Genomic DNA, 18,697 nt, shown 5'->3' on the forward strand with positions numbered 1-18,697 from the left:
GCTGCCTGTCTCTGCCGAGATCCCTGCCTTCCCCTCCAGAGTCTACTGTGTCCTGGAGATGTGCTGTGGGCAACCAGGCATAGGGCTTGTCTCTCATAAAATAATCAGAGAAGGAAATGAAGAGCTGCTTTATGGATGTTTGCATTTCTTTTTTTTTTTGTCAATTATGGTAAAAGAGAGACAATTAAGTTTGAAAGGGTTTAAATCAGAGGGGAAAAAGGGAGATTATATGGCACACTTGTTCTATGACACCTGCAATTTCTACAAGTATAAAGATAGATAGTTTTATTAAATATAAGGACAGTACAGGTACAAACGAACACCTGACTTCTTCTACAAGGTGACATTATGATAAAATATATACATATATACACACAATTGTTAAGGGTGGCTTGCCTGTTTCACAGTGGTATAGTTATTTCTGGCTTGATTGCCTTTTGCTTCAGAGTCTTTCAGTATAATTGCAGCGGTGTTGTCAGGTAGCATGGCAGAGCTGTAAATGTGGGCAGCACATCTGAGACGGGTTTCAAAAGAAGATTCCCAGGCCCACCAGTCCCGAGTCTAGCAAGGCTGATTAGAGGCACCGCTGCAGAGCAGGGAGCTAAGAATGGATTCTCAGGTGCTCTTGTACTGGTTCTGGACGCTGCTGTATATTTACAATGTGGTGGTACATTTGTGGCTCGTTGGGTCCTTCCTGGTGGATCTTGGAGATTCATATCATGAGCAGAAAGTTTTGGTGGTGGCACAGATGGATGAGACTCTGTTTGTAGAAATTTCAGAAAATGTTCTGAGAAAGAACTATGAAGTACACGCTGTCGACTAGGTTTCAGAGATGTATTGGGAACACTTTTTGATCCTCCTCCAAGCCAACCACTCATCCACCTGGTAACTGCACCCTGGCCATCAGTGAACAACTCTTCCATTTCCTCCTTTTTCATACCCAGACTGCTTCCCATTAATCTTAATACCTCAGAACGCTTGGTTTTTGGTGCCTGAAAGTATCTAATAAAGAGCTTTCTCATTAGGACTTTGTCCACTTTTCCTTCCGTGCTCTTTAGTACGTTCGTCAATTTCTTTTGTACCTCATCCAGCCTTTCTTCTTGGTATGCATTTTGTGTTTTAAGATTTTTAACTTGTTCTTCCTTCAGAGTTAACTGTTCTCTCAGTCTTGTTGCTGAGTCCAATGCAGCATTCGCCTCATCCAAACGTTCCTGTAATGATGAAAGTTTTCCTCCCAGATTTTCTGCCTTTGTCTTCCATTCCCCCAGAAGGTTGTTTTGCTTTGCTAGTTTGGCAGAATACATGGCTTTTTCCTCTTGCTGGAAACGGTCTAGTACCCCCTGCAGGTTGGCTAAGGAGAGAGCATACTGCTTTACTTGTTCTTGTGAGATGGAAAGCTGCTGTGCAGTTTCATCCCTCTGTGCAGAGACTGCATTCAGTTGGAGCTGCAATGATGCTACCTGCAAACTGGCTTGACGCCTTGCGTCCGTCATTGCATCAGAGGATGAAAGTAGCTTGTCTTCCAGTGCTGTGACTTTCTTTCTTAGGCTGTTCTCCCTGTCTTCTGCAGCCAAAGCTTCACGAGTAGAAGAGTCTTGTGATTCTAAAACATGCTTATGCAGGCTCTTTAGCTCCCAGTTTAAGTGTAATTCCTTGTTATGTAAATGTTGTAGCTCATTCTGCAGGGCACTGTTTTCCATTTGTTTCTGTTTCAGGGCCAACAGGACTTGATCTCTCTCCTGTTGAAACACAGCTGCCTTCTCCTGCATGGATTTCACTGCATTTAAAAGCTGATCTAACTCCCCAGTCTTGTCCTGTTCCTTTCCTTTGAGTAGTTGTTCCAAAACAAGAGCCTTCTCCTTCATTGCCTGGCACTCAAACTCCCTTTCTTGCAGCATGATTGAAATCATGGTATTAGCCTCTTGTAATGCTTGATGTTCTGTTTCCTTTACTCTGGATGTTTCTGCTATTTTTTCATTTTCCTCTTTCAGTTTAGAAATGTCTATTTCTAAAATTAATATTCTCTCCTTCAGGTTTGTCACTGCCTGCCTTAAAAGTTCATTTTCCTTCACTTTGTTAGTGAAATTCTCATTTAACGAAAGGAACTTGGCACTGTTGGCTTCGATTAAGAGGTCTTTTTCCTTAAGTAACTTTTTAAAAACATCTTGTTTGTCCTTTATCTCCTTAACTTCTGGATCATTTTGTTCATGTTCTTTTCCTTCTAGCTCTGGGGTGGCAGCAATTAAATGACATAATCTGTGATTCTTTTCCTGTAGAGTGCTGATTGTTCCATCTTTTTCCTGCAGTGATTTTCTTAACTCTTGTTGAAGTAATTTAGAAGGCTCCCTCATTACATCAGATTTAGTGTCCCTAAGAGATTCTGCTGACTGTGAAACAGGTGATGGTCCAGAGGAGAGCTGTGGTAAAATGATATCAAGTTTTCCTAAAAGAAGATCCTTGGTGTTGCAAAGCTGCCCTAGGCTGTGCTGAACTTGTGCTAATTTCTTCCCAAAATTTTTGAGTTTGCTTTCGTTCTGCTTGTACCGTTGGATTAGTTCAGTACGCTCTCCTTGGAATTTACAATTATTTTCACTGTCAACCAAAACCTGAGCCTGAAGTTGATGAAATTCCTCCTGTACTTGGGTTGACTCACAGTGTATGTTTTGTACTGTGGTCATCACTTGCTGTTTCCACCCTTCCATTTCCTTTACTTGTTGCTTTAATTTATCCCGTTCCTGCAGTATCTCCTCAAAGTGATGACTGTTAACACCTCCGTCCTCGTTACCAGTGCTGGATGCATGTAAAACAGTCAGTAAAGTCTGACATTTCTGACTCAATGCATCTATTTCAATGTCTTTTTCTCGAATGATATATGATAAATTATGCACCGTTTCTCTAAACATATTCTGGTCACTACTTTCAAATCGAGTGCACAAGGTTTTATTTTCTTCTTGCAGCTTCCTAAGGACTGCTTCTTTGTCAGAGACTATGTCCACCATTTTGTGGTATTCTCTTTTTAGGTGGCTATTTTCCCTAGTCCTCTCACTGAGAACAGCTAATACGTGTTCTCTCTCCAGGACAAAGGCCTGCATTTGCTGTTGGAGATAAGCAGCATCCTGGGTGTAGGGAGCTGAAGAGGTTCTTGCATGAAGAGCTTGTATTTCCGAATCTTTCTGCTGGATTATGTGAGTTAGTTTCACAAGCTCCTCTTTGGACAGCTGATCAATCTGCTTTCTTAAAGATATATTCTTTTCATTTAGAATTTTAATCTCTAATTCCCTTTCTTTTATCCCCTTTACTAACATTTCAATTTCACCTTTAGATAAATCAAGCCTTTCCCTTCCATATTCTATTTTAAGGCTCTCAACTTTCTTTTCAACAGAAATATCCAAATTTTCTGTTTGAAGTCCCTGTCTTCCTTCCTGCATCTGGGTTCTGGCTTGTTCAATAGTGTCTTGCAAATTCCTTGTTTCCTCATCCTTCTCTAAGCAAAGCTGGGTCTGTGAGGTATTCATTTGCTCATGCTGGTATTGAAACTCATCCCTTTCCTTTTTGTGCTCCTCTAAAAACTGAAGCACTTGAATCTCACTCTGGTTTTGATCTTCAGTTGTCTTCTGATGATGTTGTGTTTCCTCTTGAAGATCACCCTTTACCATATACAGTTGAGATACGTCAGACTCAGTGGCTGGCTGCCGATTCTGCACCTGCTCCTGTAGCACAATCTGTCCTACTCTAAGATGACTGATGTCTACATCTTCCTCTTGTAATTCATTTTGGTAACTTGTAGATCGCTGCTTGACTTGAAGCTGTGAGGCTTCATGCTGCTCTTCTAGGTCTGCACAGTGTTTAAGTCTCTCATTCGCTGATTTTAAGGTTGAATGAATGGATTCGCTCTCCTCTCTGCTTGAGTTAGGTAAAGCTGCTTCCACGTCCTCCATGCCTTCCATTAGCAATCCTGTTGTCAAGTTTGACCTCTGTCCAGTGAGAAAAGCCAGGCTGCCCCTCACTCTGCCCAGAGTTTGTCCCAAGCTGGAGCCGAGGTCACCAAGCCAGGACGACATCGCTGTGGGTCAAGGACCTACACGGTCTGCTCTGAGTGAAGCAGCCGATGTGGTCAGACTCTCCCACCAGGTGTCCTCCAACTGCTGCCTTGACGGAACTAGTCCAAATCTAAGCACTCAGGATTCCACAGCACAGTGAGGGGTTGCTGGGCAACACCAGCTTCAGGGGCTCCCCCCAGCTGCCCGGCTCTGCCCAGAAACACCAAGACCTGGCCTGGGACTTGACCACAGGCCTCCACCAGTGACTCAGTCAGGTCCACGGAGCCTCCGCTCCTTCCCACACCTTCCCCCCATCTGAATGGGCTTTTTCTTCCTCTGCTTTCCTGACTTTCCCCGGTTCCACGGGCAACTCCTGCCGCCTCCACCCCAGTGCAGGGACACCTGCCCTGAGAGCAGCAGTGGCTTATTGGAGTCCAATTTTATGACAGTTGATTTTTAGTTTGTTTTCTCTACATTTTAATCTGTTTAGGGCAAGAATATGCCTCGTACTTATTTCTCTTAGAAGTATATTTTTTATTCAAAAATAAATATTTTGTAATACTTGGAAAGGAAAAAGTGAAAAAATAGAAAAAATGGAATTCATTTCAAATTTTTAAAATGTGTGTTCACCTCTTTTAGAAATGCGCAGTCTCGGGCAACATCCCAGATCTGCTGATTCAGAAACAACGTTTAAGAAGATAAGCAGGTGTTGTGCTCATTAACGTGTGAGAAGCTCAAAATTGTAACGATTTTAAGATGCAGCATTTTAATTATGGTATTTATTGACAGTCTTATTTTAGTACAAGTGCTGGACACTTTGCCTAGTGCTTCGTATGCATTTTCTCATTTAATTCTCACACAGGCTATTCTAGCTCTCTTACCTTTTCTTACCAATTTTAAAATAAACTTGTCAATTTCTCCAAAAAATCAGTGCAATTTTCATTGCAGCCGTTCAATTTATAGATTAATTCAGAATAAACTGACATAACATTAAGGTTTCTAGCCCATCAAAAAGGTCTATCTCAGGCAGCGGACTTGGCCAAGTGGTTAGGGCATCCTTCTACCACATGGGAGGTCCGTGGTTCAAACCCCGGACCTCCTGGACTCGTGTGGAGCTGGCCCATGCGCAGTGCTGATGCGCGCAAGGAGTGCCCTGCCACACAGGGCTGTCCCCCTCGTAGGAGTGTCCCCCGCATAGGGGAGCCCCATGCGCAAGGAGTGCGCCCCATAAGGAGAGCCGCCCAGCACCAAAGAAAGTCCAGTCTGCGTAGGAATGGTGCCGCACATCCGGAGAGCTGACACAGCAAGGTGACAGAAACACGGATTCCAGCCCCTCTGACAACAAGAGGAGCGGACAAAGAAGATGCAGCAAACAGACACAGAGGAGCAGGGTGGGCGGGAGAAGGAGAGAGACATAAATAAATGAATAAATCTTTTAAAGAATTTTTTTAAAAAGAGAAAGTTATATCTCTCTGTTCATCTAGGTAGTCTATATTTTTCATTTAGGTTCTCTTTTATTTCTCATAGAGATACTTTATAGTTTGTAATTTTTTGAAAAAATATTTCCATTAGAAATTTGTGGTTTTACAGGACAGTCTTACATAAAATTAAGGATTTCCAAGTACTACCTCATCACCAAGCCATTGTGTTGGTATAGAAGTTTTGTTAGAATTCATGATAGTTACAATTAAGGAAAGAGTAATGAATTAATACATCTCCTTCAGTAAATCAGACTGAGATAAATTTATAGTTTTTTCACACATCGTCTTCAGCCCCTATTATTTTTGAGATATTCAGATAGTTGTGCGTGATATTGTAATGACATATACAAGCCATTGTACAGTTGTCAAAACATAGGTAATTGTGTGGTCCAAAATGTAAAGCGTAACGTAAACTATACACCACTCTTAGCAGCAATGCTTCAATCTGTGTTTATTTATTTATTTTTTAATTTTTTAAAAATTGATTTTGTAAAAATATTACATTAAAAAAATATGAGGTCCCATTCAACCCTGCCACCCCCACCGCACCCCTCCCCCCCCAGCAACACTCACTCCCATCATCCTGACACATCCATTGCATTTGGTAAGTTCAATCTGTGTTTATTAATTGCAACCAATATACCATATTGATGAAAGATGTTAATGGGTAAAAGTGTAGAAGCAGGAAGTTTGGGGTATATGGGAATCCCTGATATTTTTGATGTACCATTTATATAATCTAAAGCCCCTTTTATTTTCTTGTTACAATGTCTATAATCCATCATGTACCATAAGGTTCACTGTGTTGACATACAAGCCTTTGTGCAAAATGTCCACTTTCCTAGGATTCTCATGATGAACCTTCTTTAAAGCCTTTACCCCAGTGAAAACACTATTATTTTAGAATTCCCTGTTCATGTTTCACTCTTTGCTGCCACTGGACCTTTGCACATGTCATAGAACCTACCTGTCATATTCTTTATCCGCTCATATCTTGTGTTGTTTTTCTTTATTGATCTCTGTCCCTTTATGTTTCCTATCTGACTTGGAATCCCCTTCCTTTCCAGAACTTGCTCTTCCAGAAAAGCAACTCTCCTTCCAACTCTGACCATTCCCTTGCAGTTTGATCCCCTTAACAATTTATTCAATTTATAACATTCATAGATCTTGTATAATATATGAATCTTAATTCAGCAGTCCTGTCATCATATAGTGATTCCATTAACAAAAATGTTGTAGGTTGTACGTAAATGTAATATTTCTTTAAAAGGTTTGCATTATGCATTGGCAGTGATTCAATTCAATGAATTTGGATTTTTTTCCATGCTATATTTTAAGGAACATTATTATGCAAGTTGAGTTACATCTATAATTTGTTGGCTGTCAGGATGTTCTGGTGGATTCCTAAGAATGGTTCCCTAGACTGGTTTGGGTATGTTACTTTGGCCCTATTTCTATTCTTCCTTAGTATCATGTATTAGGTACAGCAATCAATAAATGCTAAGAGTGGTCAACCATGTGTAAGATCAGATGCCTTTGATTTAAAGATTGTGTGCCTTTGATTTTCCTGGTTTAGATTCCTGTTTTTAAAATACTTTAGATCGTTTTGAAGAGAGGCTGTATCCATTTTCATGGTTGGCATCTAATTCAATGCGTAGTCAAAGAGTGACTCATTCTCGTTGCATATTTCCTGTTAAATCAATGTATATATGCCAGTCTTCCACTCACTAACCAAATATTTCTTCCCATTAGATGTATATTTTCATGTCGTTGGACTCAAAGCTTGGTACAATCACAGAATATTAGATATGGCATCAAGTCGTGGCTTTGCTACTCAGTAGCTGGGTGAACTTGACCATGCCATTTAATTTCTGCATTCCTGTTATTTTATCTGTGAAATGGGGGTGATATTTATTTCGCCACCTGCCACATATGATTATTGTAAGGATCAAAATGAAACTGAAGTTAATGTGACCTGAAGAGACTTGAGTGACTGAATCCTGAGGTTGCACAGCCAGGAGAGCAATAAAGCCAGGACTGAGCTGAGGGCTGCTTGTGCCTTGGTGACTGTTTCAACACAACTTTGTTCTGTACCTTGGTAGATAGTCTCTGTGTGAGTTTGTTGACATAAGCTTTGTGAAAGTGCTTTGTAAACTAGAAAGGACACAACCAATCCACGGTTCACAGGATGGAGGAATAGAATATGGATTAGAGTGGACTTACTGATATTCTATTCATGAACTATTGTGATTAGTAATGGAAGAAAATGTGGCATTGGTGTGGAGAAAGTGGCCATGGTGGCTGCTGGGTGTGGGGAATGAGAGGAAGAGATGAGATGTGGAGGTGTTTTAGGGACTTGGAGTTGTCCTGGGTGGTGCTTCAGGGACAATTACCGGAGATTGTATGTCCTCCCATGGCCCACTGGATGGAACGTGGGAGAGTGTGGGCTATGATGTGGACCATTGACCATGAGGGGCAGCGATGCTCAGAGATGTATTCACCAAATGCAGTGAATGTCTCATGATGACTGAGGAGAATGTTGCTATGGGGGGAGGAGGGCGGTGGGGGGTATATGGGGACCTCATATTTTTTGAATGTAACATTAAAAAAATAAAGACAAAAATAAAAAATAAAAAAAGAAATAAATGTAAGTTGATAGTTTCTTATATGTCTGTCAAAGAATTTTGTTATTTTCCAAATGTTTGTCTAAATTCAATGATGTCCATCATAGAGAGGTTCTTTATTTTAATCTACTTAAAAAAAAACATACAAGTGTTTTCCCCTTCCCCTCCCTACCTTCTCCTGCCCTGCTTTTTTTTTTTTTTTTAAATCTGTATTCTTCTGTATCTATTTCTCTCTCTCTTTCTCTTTTTGTCTTTTCTTCTCGTTTTTTCTCCTCTAGGATTCTTTGGGATTCGCTTCTGGGGACCTCTGATGTGCAGAGAGGTTCCCTGTCAGTTGTGGCACTTCAGTTCCTGGTTTTTTCTGTGTTTCTCCTTGACTCTCCCCTCCATCTCCCTTTTTTTTCTTGTTGCATCATCATCTTGCCGTGTGACTCACCCGTGTTGCCACTGGCTCACCATGTGGGCACTTGGCTCGCCACGTGGGCACTCACATAGGCACTTGGCTCGCCACGTGGGCACTCACACAGGCACTTGGCTCGCCACGTGGGCACTCACACAGGCACTTGGCTCGCCACATGGGCACTTGCGTGGGCACTCGACTTGCCACAGCGGCACTTGGCTCGCCACGTGGGCTCTCGTGCAATCACTCAGCTCACCACACAGGCATGCTTTCTCTTCTTCTTTTTCACCAGGAGGCCCCAGGGATCAAACCCAGGTCCTCTCACCTGGTAGGCAGAAGTCCTATCACTTGAGCTACATCTGGTTCCCCCGAGTGTTTTTGTTAAGTTAGCAATATCTAAACAATTTATTACTTAACACATCTTGGAACTTACAAAAAATATACTCTATGCTTCCCTGAGTCTATCGAGTTTCTTATCTCAATATGTTTACCTTAAACATGGTCCCCCAAATAATGTATGTATATTCTTCCTAATTATATCATTCCTTCAGTGGAAACAGTGAAAAGATAAGTTCTTCTCAGTATGTTAACCTTAAAAGATAAATACTGTATGTATATCCTGCATATCTTCATTGGTCTTTCAGTGGAAACAATGGAAAAATAACTGGACTGGCTTAGCTTGTCTACATTCATCTTGGTAGTGAGTCTGTCTGCCTTTCTACAGATCCATTGTTATGGTGTATCCTTTTTCCCGGGTGCACTGTCAGCCAAATTTCAACACAGTCTTCTCTTTTTGGTCAGTTGTACTAGGCTGCTTGATAGTACATGTCCATTCAGTGAGTCTCAGTGGATGTCTTTTTGGGTTTTTTCCATCTACTGAAAGTAGCTCAACATTTCTACCTGATATATTCTTACCTTGTGATTTTTAGGTAGAGGATATTTCACCAAATTACAAATCAATGACTTGTGTCTGAAGTTAGCATTTGTACTAACCATCCCATTTCCTCAAATTCTTTTAAAAAATTATTTGTATTGTGGCAACCTATGTAACATAAATTTTGTCATTTTAACCATGTTTATGCCTGCAATTCAACAGCATTAATTACACTGGCAATGTTATACTGCCGTTACCACTATCCATTACCAAAACTTTTTCATCACTTCAAACAGAAACTCTGTGTCCACTAAGCAATGACTGCCCTTTCCATCTCCCACTGGCCCCTGGTAACCTCTAATCTTCTCTTTTTCTCTATGGCTTGGTTTACTTTAGCTGTTTCATGGTAATGGACTCAGAATATTTGTCCTTTTATGCCTTGCTGCTTTCATTTAACATAATGTGTTGAAGTTCCTTCCATGTTAGAGCATAAATCAAAACTCCTTTTTATGACTAAATAATATTCAACTGTATATGTGTACCACAGTCTGTTTACCCATTCAGCTGCTGATAGACATTTGGGTCATTTTTACCCTTGGCTATTGTGAATAATGCTCTTCTGAACATTGTTGTCCAGTTATCTGAGTCCCTGTTTTCAGTTCTTTTCAATATATACCTAGGGACAGAATTTCTGGGTCATATGGTAATTGTATGTTCCACTTTTTGAAGAATGGCCAGATGGCAGCATTTTACATTCCCACTGTCAATTCAGGAGGGTTCTGTTTTAGTTTCCGTGCTGCTAAAACAAACACCTTGCCAGGGTGTGACTAACAACCGGAATTTATTGTCTAAAGACTTCGGAGCCTACAAGTCTTGCTTCTTCCTGGGGTTGGTGTCTTCTAGCTGGCCTGCAGTCTCTGTGGTTCCGTGATTTTCCATCACATGACAATGCACATAGTAACGTCTTCTGTTTTTCTGTTCCAGTTTCCTTTGATTGTTGGCTTCTGGCTGTTCCCCGGGGCTGCTTTCCATGTGTCTAGTTTCCTTTGCCCATAAGGACTTCAGCTACATGGATCTTCATTCATTTGAGCACACCTTAACTAATAACATCTTCAGGGTTCCTGTTTACAAATGAGATCATACCCATGGGACCAGGGGTTGGGACCTGAACGTGCCTTTTGTCATAGCTATGATTCAATCCCCAACAGTCCTCCCTTGCTACCTACCACCAAAGGATATGCTCTTCACAAATGCAAAATACGTGAGTTCCTTCACAACATCCCCAAAACCTTATGCCATTTTAGAACAATGCTAAGAATAAACTCTCAAATAAACTCTCAGCAAAATCTGTCACGGGTATGGTCCATCCTGGGGCAAAATTCCCCTTTCAGATGGACATGGAAACCTGGAAAACCACTTATCGGCATCTAATGTACAATGGTGGAGCAGGCGTAGACCAAATATTCCCATTGCAGAAAGGACAAATTAGCAGGAAAACAGAGGTCATGGGTTCCATACGATTCTAAAACCAAGCAGGGCAAACTCTATTAGCTCTCAAGATATGAAAGCCACCTGTGGCTTGATGCTTAGTCCATTGTGCCTGATAGAGCAGCAGCCCACCTCTTCTAAGCCTTTGTGTAGAGGCCCTGCTCTCCCCAAACACTGGTTCCACACTCTCCGAGCATTGGAATGGTGGCCCGGTTCTCCATTAGTACCCAAGTCCAGCGCACAGCCCCACGATCTCCAAGCTCTGGGTGGTGGCTCTCTCCTTGAACAACATGGCACAAGACTCACCATCTCTAAGCACATCAGTTCAGGCCTTCTCTGTTTCCCTCAGTCCAGGCTGGCAGTGGTTCCACTCATACAAGATTGGAGAAAACCTTGTTGGCTTTGCGTGTGGTTCAGGGGGAGCCACACCATCAGACAATAGAACAGTCCACAGATCCTGCCTGGGCAAGTGCATTTCCAGTCCTGACCTCCACTGAAATGGCCGAGTGGACCCCTGTTCAGCCACACCTTCTTTAGCGTAGGGTGTTGGGTTTCACCCTTACCTGGACCCTGTCTTCTGGGAACTCTCTGAAAGCTCAGGAAGTCTCTGATAGAGCCATTTCTGACCCTAGTTTCAGAAACATTATCTGGATAAACTGAGAATTTTTCAAATCATCAATCACTGTTTTATTTGTTTATGTGTATGTGCTTAACAATTCAATCCTCTGTTTCTCTCTTTCCTCTCTGATTTCACTATGAGCTGCGAGGAGAAACCAGGCTGTACCTTCCACATTTAGCTGGGATATCTGTCTCCTCAGCTTAATGTCCAAGTTCATCACTCTAAAATTCTGCCTTCCATCCAACATCAGAAACTCAGTTTTACTAAGTTCTCTGCTGTTTAGCAAGGATTGGGTCTTTTCAAACTTCCAATGCCACAGTCATCATTCTCTTCGAAGGCCCTGCCGGTGGTACCTTTAACATCAGTTCTACTCACATTTTGTTCATGATGAATTACGCATTCTCCAAGATGATAACAAACTTTTTTTCCAGCTCTCACTCATTTTTTGAATGCTCACAATTCTTCTAGCCTTTACTCCATACCTATTACAAAGCTGTTCCCATATTTTTAGGTATTCGTAATAGGAGCACCTCACTTTCCGTTCCCAAAAACTCCTTTAGTGTCTTGGCTGCTAAAACAATTCCCATGAAGTCATTTGCCTGAACAGCAGGAGTTTATTGGCTAAGACTTTCAGAGACTGGAAGGCTGGCTCCTTCCTGGGGTCAGTGTCTTGTGACTGGCTGTGTTCTGTGGTTCCTCGGCTTTTCTGTCACATGACAAAATGCACAGGGTGGCATCTTCTCTTCCCTCTTCTGGACCCATTGACTTCTAGCTGCTGACTGCTCCCTGTGGCTTCTCTCCCAGTTTCCAGTTTCCTTTGCTTAGAAGGACCTCGGCCAAATTGGATTAAGGCCCACCTTCATTCAGTTTTGACAGACCTTAGGTAATACCATCTGCAAAGGTCCTATTTACAAATGGGTTGACACCCGCAGGGCCCGAGATTGGGACCTGATCATGCCTTTTGGGAAGGGGAGGGCATAATTCAATTCCAACAGGAATTTCTCCACATCCCCATCCACACTTGTTATTTTCTGGAGTTTTATTTTCTTTCACTAATAATCATTGAGTATGTGTCAAGGGGTATCTCATTGTGGTTTTGATTTGCATTTCCTTAATAACTTATGATGTGGAGCATCTTTCCATGTACTTATTGACCATTTGTATGTATTCTTTGAAGAAATGTCTCTTGAAGTCCTTTGATCATTTTCTTTTGGGTTGTCTTTTTACGGTATTAAAAACTTTCTTCGTATGTTCTGGGTAATAAGCCCTTATTGGAAGTATGATTTGCAACTATTTTCTCCCATTCTGTAGTTATCATTTCATATTCTTGATAACACCCCCACATTTTTTTTTTTTTGGATGATGTCCAGTTATCAGTGTTTCTCTTCTGTTGTTCAGGCTTTTGGTATCATATCTAGGAATCCATTACAAAATCCAAGGTCCTGGAAAATTTCCCCTTTACTTTCTTCTAACAGTTTTATGTTTTAGCTCTTGTATTAAGGTCATTGATCCATTTGGCATTAATTTTTGTGTATGATGTGAGTGCCTTAACGGTAGGCCCTAATTAGCAATTTGTCCTCCTGTGATGGAGTTAGACTCAGATATGACTTTCTACAGTGCCTCTTCTGTCCCTTTTTATTGAACTTCTGGTGGATGCTGGGTTTGCTGTATGCCCAGGAGACTTCAATCTCTGGGCTGTCCAGGTTCCACCTGAGCCCTAAGTCTCAGTGGTATTGCTGCACCACCTACACTCCACTTCATTGGACTTACCCAGGTCAGCTGAGAGGGAGATGAGGATGGACAACAACCACACCAGGGAACCAAGACAGTCTACGGCTGTGGGCACGAGAGTCACATCCACCAGCCATGTGGGAAAGAAGCCCCTTCTCAATCGAGAGAAGGAGTGAGCATCGCCATCCCAGGGTCCTAGGGATAGACAAAGAAAATATGGACTAGAGTGGACTTAATGGTATTCTACAACAGAATTATTTTTACTCTAGCAATAGGAGCAGTTGTATCATTGATGTGGACACAGTGGCCTCTGGAGTTGCTAAACGCAGGGAAAGGGAAAAGGAGGTGTGATGCAGAGGCATTTTCAGGACTTGGAGATGTGCTGATTGATATTGCAGGGACAGATGCAGGACATGACATATCCTACCAGAATCCACTGGATGGACTGAAGAGAGTTTAAACTACACTGTAAGTAATAGCCCATGCTGTGTAGCGGTGCTTCAAAATGTATTCATCAAATGCAATGCAAGTACCACACTAATGAAAGAAGTTCTTGATGTGGGATAAGTGTGGGGTGCGGGGTGGGGCATCGGGACCTCCTACCGCTTTTAATGTCACATTTTGTGTGATCTACGTATCTTTTGAAAGTAAATAAAAATATATATCTAGGCAAATTATGTTCAGATAGTATTAGTTTTGAAAGGATTGAAAGAAGTCAGTTAAATTAAAAAAAAGATTACCTATATAAAAACAATGAGGGCGGCGGACTTGGCCCAGTGGTTAGGGCGTCTGTCTACCACACGGGAGGTCCGCGATTCAAACCCCGGGCCTCCTTGACCCGTGTGGAGATGGCCCATGTGCAGTGCTGACACGCGCAAGGACCACCATGCTACGCAGGGGTTTCCCCGCATAGGGGAGCCCAACCCGCAAGGAGTACGCCCCGGAAGGAGAGCTGCACAGCGCAAAAGAAAGTGCAGCCTGCCCACGAATGGCACAGCACACACAGAGCACTGACACAACAAGATGATGCAACAAAAAGAAACACAGATTCCCGTGGGGCTGACAACAACAGAAGCAGACAAAGAAGAACACACAGCAAAACAGACACAGAGGACAACTGGGGTGGGGGAGGGAGGGGAGATAAATAAATAAATAAATAAATAAATAAATAAATAAATAAATAAATAAATAAACCTTTAAAAAAAGAAGACACTAGTCACGAATTCCAAGAAGAGAGCAGAATACAAAGACATGGGACTCTTTCCTCCTCCAGAAAAGTATCTGCAGGACAGGCTGAAACAGACTGGAAAAAGATCTCTAGGCTTTAGGACAGCAGGTGAAGGCTGAACCCCACCCAGAACAGAGACGGACAAAGGAGGGGAATCGCGGCAGAAGAACTGTGACTGGAAAGCAGCAGCTACTGCTCCTGGCACCCTCCCCGACTCTAAGGACTTCACAATACTCAGGCCTCTCAGCCAACTTTAGACAAAGGGGTCTCCAGGGATCCACAGCCCCTGGAAAGCGGACGGAGAGGGACACCATCTAAGGCTGCACATTCTAACCCACAAATCTGGTCTGCTGTGTCCCCACCAGCCTTTCCAGGCCAGGTGGGACCCCTCAATCTCACTCTCTTATAGCCAGGACTGAGTGTGGAGGACTCGCCTCTGCAGCAAAGAGGAGAGAGAGGGACACAGCCTAAGGCTGAAAACTTTGAACCCACAAATTTGGTCTGCGGAGTCCCAGGAGCTCTACCGGGCTGGGCAGTACCAGCCCATTGTTTGCCTTGGGAGCCTGCAAAGGACTAAGGAGATCTGACCCTCTCAATCTCCTACTCTACTAACCTGGAATGACTGTGGAGGACACAGAGGGGAGTGGAACCATTTCCTACCCAGGAAAAGAGAGGGGGTTGCTGGAGAAGTCTGACGAATTCTTTCTGAGAAAGTTTAAATTACAAGGCTCTTCATCTCCAGGCAAGAACCTCTACCACACTGTTCCAGTCTGTGTCACAGCAAAAACGCTCCAGCCAGGCACTGACCTGAAAGGGCTGCCAAAGAGTACCTTCCAGGAGCAGAACTAGGTAGAACACATGAGTAAATTAAAAATAAATTGCAGAGGCTTCTGCTAGCCTATATGGCTTCCCTCCGAAGGCCCCAGGAAGCAAGTCTGCAACCCATTACTGGGCATAGCAGTTTGATATTACTGATGAATTCCAAAAAGAAATATTGGATTAGGCTCATAAATTGGTCTTTTCCTCAGGGTATAGTACATTATCTTGGATTCAGAGGTTTATGTGATTAAATAATGATCAAGGCTTTGATGGGGCCACATCAGCAGGACATTGTATCCCTGCCCCTTGGTGGATGGGACTCACAGAGAAAACAACATGACAAAAGAGATGGCTGGAGTTTTTGAGCTGTAGCCCAGGAAGTGAACACACAGGAGATCATCGCCAGAGGAACAGAGAGAGCTCTTTAGACACAGCTGAAGCCCAAGGGAGAGGACAGATATATTTGCCTGATACTCTACAGCTGACTTCGTAGAGAGAGGCAAAGCCTAGAGAGCCTTCTAGTCTAGAGCTGAACTTGTGGTGAACAGACAGGAGCTGGACGTGGAGAGAATTGAACCCCAGGAAGAGAGGAACCCAGGAAGCCTGAACCCTGGCACACATCGGCAGCCATCTTCCTCCAAATTGTGGCAACAGACTTTGGTGAGGGAAGTAACTTGCACTTCAGAGCGTGGTAAATAAGCTTCTACCCCAAATAAACACCTTGTATAAAGGCAACAGATTAATGATATTCTGCATCAGCACCCCTTTGGCTGACACTGGGTGCGGAGCCCTGTTTTGAGCAAAGAACAGGGACAAGACAAACCATCCAGGAGGAACACAGAATCAAAGAGCAGCAATAACACACAGCCTCCCACCACCAAAGCCCAACAACAGAGAAAGAAACTGAGCATCTGAGGAAACTGCATCCTAATCAGATGCCTAGCATCAGCAAAAATTTACAAGCCAGACTAAAAAAATGACAGACATGACCCAGGAAAAGGAATATAACAAAGCCTCAAAAGAGACACAGGATTTGAGAAAACTAATTAATGAGATGCATATACACAGTTCCAAAATCAAATTGAAAGAAAAATGAAAGAAAAATATGGCTAAAGAAATGAATGAGATCAAGAAGATACTGAACAAGCACACACAAAAAACGTGAAACCCGAAATAGAAAAGTAACAGAGCTAATGGGAAGGAAAGACACGATAGACATACAGCAAACTCGAAATGAAAGAAGAAAGAATAAGTGATACCAAAGACAGAAGAGCTAAAATTACAGAGAGAAAAGACTGGGAAAAAATGAACATGGGTTCAGAGAGGTTGAATGACAACTCAAAAACCAACAACAAACATGTCATAAGATATCCAGAAGGAGAAGACAGGGGAAGGAGGGGAGGGGCTAGTATTTGAGGAAATAATAGTTGAAAATTTCCCAACTCCAGGGAAAGAAATTAACCTACATGTCTAAGAAGCCCACTGTATCCCAATCAGAATAAATCCAAATACACCTATTCCAAGACACATACTACTGAGAAAGTCAAACCTCAGAGATAAAGAGAAAATTCTGAGAGCAGTAAGAGAGAAGAGAACCATTACTTACAAGGGACACCCAGTAAGATTTAGTACAGATTCCTCATGAGAAACCATGGAGGCAAGCAGACTGCACTATGATAAAATTAGGAGACCAAAAGAGAAAAACTGCCAGCCGAGAATTCTGCATTCACCAAAATTGTCCTTCAAATACGAAGGTGGGTATATAATATTCACAAGCCAATACAAATAGAGTTCATAATAAAGAATCCATCTTGCAGGATATATTAAGGGAAGCCTTAGAACCTGAAAGAAAAAGGAGAGTGAAGCTTGGAGGAGAGAATAGGAGAATAGAAGGAGAACCAAAAAAGTAAAAAGACAGACCAAAATGTGATATGACATAGGATAACCAAAGAAGAAAATGGAGGAAAGAACTAATGCATTTACAGTAATATCACTGAATATGAATAGATTAAACTGACCAATTAAGAAATACAGGCTGACAGGATGTATTTTAAAAAAGCATGAGTCAGTCGTATGCTGCGTACCAGAGACCCACCTTAGACCCACGGATACAAACTGCCTGAAAGTGAAAGGCTGGAAAAAGAAACTCCATGCAAATAGTAACCAAAAACAAGCAGGCTTAGCTATACTAATATTGGAGAAAACAGACAGTAAGTGCAAAAAGTTAAGAGAGATACAGAAGGCCATTAAATATTAATAAAAGGGACAAGCAACCAGGAAGGTATAACAGACATAAATATCTATGCACCTAACCAAGGTCTCCCAAATACATGGAACAAACTCTGGGAAAATTGAACAGAGAAACAGGCATCTCTACAATAAACAAGTGGAGATTTTAAAACACCTCTCACAACATTAGACAGAACTAGACAGAAGACCAACAAGGAAAGAGAGACCTGAAACAATATGATCAATAAGTTAGACCTAACACACATATACAGAACACAGCATCCAAACTCAGTGCATTAGACATTCTTTGAACATACCCATGCATCCTTCTCAAGGACAGACCACATATCAGGGCACAATACAGCACTCAATAAATATAAACATAATCAATTTATACAAAGCATCTTCTCAGATCAGAAGGGAATCAAAATCACAATCAATGACAGAGAGAAAAAGTTAAATTCACAAATGCCTATATTAAAAAAGAAGAAAGAGCTAAAATCCAAGAATTAACTGAACAACAGAAGAAACAAGAAAAAGAAAAGCAAACCATCCTCAAAACAAGCAGGAGATAAGAAAGATTAGAATAGAATTGAAGGAAATTGAGAAAGAAAAAAAAAAAACAGTCAAAACCAAAAGCCAGTTATTTGAGATGGAGATCAGTAAAATTCACAAACCCCTACCAAGATTAACAACGAAAAAAAAATCCTAATAAATACAATTGGAAATGAAAGAGGGGAAGTTATGACTGATCCCACAGAACTCGAAAGGATCATAAGAGGATATTCTGAGAAACTGTCTGCCAACAAACTAAACAACCTAGAGGAAATGAGCAAACGCCAAGAAAAGCACAACCAGCCTACATTAACGCTACAAGAAATACAAGAACTTACCAAACCAATCACATTGAAGGACACTGAAACTGTCTTTAAAAATCACCAACAATGGAAAAATCTAGGACCATGTCACTTCACAGGTGAATTCTACCAAACATTTAAAAAAGAATTAACACCAATCCTGTTTAAACTCTTCCAGAAAGTTGAAAAGGAGGGAAAATAACCCACCATTTTTTAGAAAGCCAACATCACTGTAATACCAAACCCAAATAAAGACACAGTAAAGAAAAGAAATTACCGACCAATCTCTCTAATGAACATTGATGCA

At 41.8% G+C, this 18,697-nt stretch overlaps 1 pseudogene; it reads right to left on the reverse strand.

Annotated features, from left to right (window-relative positions):
• Window positions 1-276: 276 nt before the first annotated feature.
• LOC131277404 (thyroid receptor-interacting protein 11 pseudogene) lies at window positions 277-3,938 on the reverse strand (annotated as a pseudogene).
• Between the last annotated feature and the right edge of the window lie 14,759 nt (window positions 3,939-18,697).

The sequence above is a fragment of the Dasypus novemcinctus genome (assembly GCF_030445035.2).
Source record: "Dasypus novemcinctus isolate mDasNov1 chromosome 12 unlocalized genomic scaffold, mDasNov1.1.hap2 SUPER_12_unloc_2, whole genome shotgun sequence".
Classification (NCBI taxonomy): Eukaryota; Metazoa; Chordata; class Mammalia; order Cingulata; family Dasypodidae; genus Dasypus; species Dasypus novemcinctus.